Genomic DNA, 1256 nt, shown 5'->3' with positions numbered 1-1256 from the left:
TGGTAAGGTAATGTATTTACATGCTGAATTTGGCTTCTAGTTTCTCCAAGTATGCAGTTAGGTCTTTGATTTTAGCTCTTTTTTTTTTAAAATAAAATCATTTATTGCTATAATTTTCATTCTAAGTGCTCCTTTTGCCCTACCCCCCACCTGCTGTCCTGCTCTGCCCCACGCCTCCACCAAGAGCACTCCCCAAGGGCTCCGCTGAGGAGGCTGTGTTCCCTCTATCCACTCCGCCCCTGCCAAGGAAATTTAAGTTTGAAGATTGGAAAGTGGAAACCATGGACATGAAAAGAAGGCTCCACCTGGATCTGAGGAACTTGTCCTTCACAAGTGCAAATCAAATGATGGGAAAATTGAGGGCTTAACAGCTGAATTTGTGAACTTAGAGTTTCTCATCTTAATAAATGTAAGCTTGATTTCAGTTTCAAAGCTCCCCAAACTACCTATGTTGAAAAACTTGAGCTCAATGACAACAGAATCTTTGGAGGTCTGGACATGTTAGCAGAAAAAACTTCTCTTACACATCTAAACTTAAATGGAAGTAAACTGAAAGATATCAGCACCTTGGAACTTTTGAAAATGTTGGATTGCCTGAAGAGCCTGGATCTGTTTAACTATGAGGTCACCAACATGAATGACTATGGCAAGAGCATCTTCAGGGTCCTGCCACAGCTGACCTACCTGGATGGCGATGACCAAGAGGACCGGGAGCCCCTCCCCCTCCAAATGCCAAAGTGGATGGTGTGGATGAGGAGGAGGACGAAGGAGAAGATGAGGAGGATGAGGATGGTGAAGATGAAGAATTTGAGGATGAAGAGGATGAAAATGAAGACGAAGATGTGGAAGGGGAGGAAGATGAAGTCAGTGTGGAGGAAGAAGAATTTGCACACCATGGTGAAGATGAAGATGAAGATGACCAGGATGAGGATGAGGATGAGGATGAAGAGGAGAAAGAAAGCAGGAAAGGCGAAAAGAGCAAGAGAGAAACAGAAAATGAAGGAGAAGATAATCAAGACTCCGAATAACCTGCAAAAAAGAACTGTTCAGTATTGGTTGGACTGCTCCTTTGGATTTGGTAGCTGTTTTTAAAAAAAACAAAACAGTAGCTGTGTTATAAGCCCCAGGAAACCCACCGAAAAAGCCAGAGAATAGTTCTTGTGACATTCCGCCTTCCTCCATTTAGTCCCTCTGGGAAATCTTCTACCAATCTTGGGGACCTCACCCCAACAAAACTGTAAACACTGTTATGTTTT

General features: G+C 43.1%; 1 pseudogene; it reads left to right on the top strand.

The window, feature by feature from the left end:
• The first annotated feature begins 281 nt into the window (after positions 1–281).
• LOC131274486 (acidic leucine-rich nuclear phosphoprotein 32 family member B pseudogene) lies at positions 282–1028 on the top strand (annotated as a pseudogene).
• The last annotated feature ends 228 nt before the right edge of the window (positions 1029–1256 follow it).

Source organism: Dasypus novemcinctus, chromosome 19 (assembly GCF_030445035.2).
Source record: "Dasypus novemcinctus isolate mDasNov1 chromosome 19, mDasNov1.1.hap2, whole genome shotgun sequence".
In the NCBI taxonomy this organism is placed as follows: Eukaryota; Metazoa; Chordata; class Mammalia; order Cingulata; family Dasypodidae; genus Dasypus; species Dasypus novemcinctus.
Note: the sequence above shows the minus strand (reverse complement) of the source record. Positions and strands in the feature narration are given on the sequence as shown.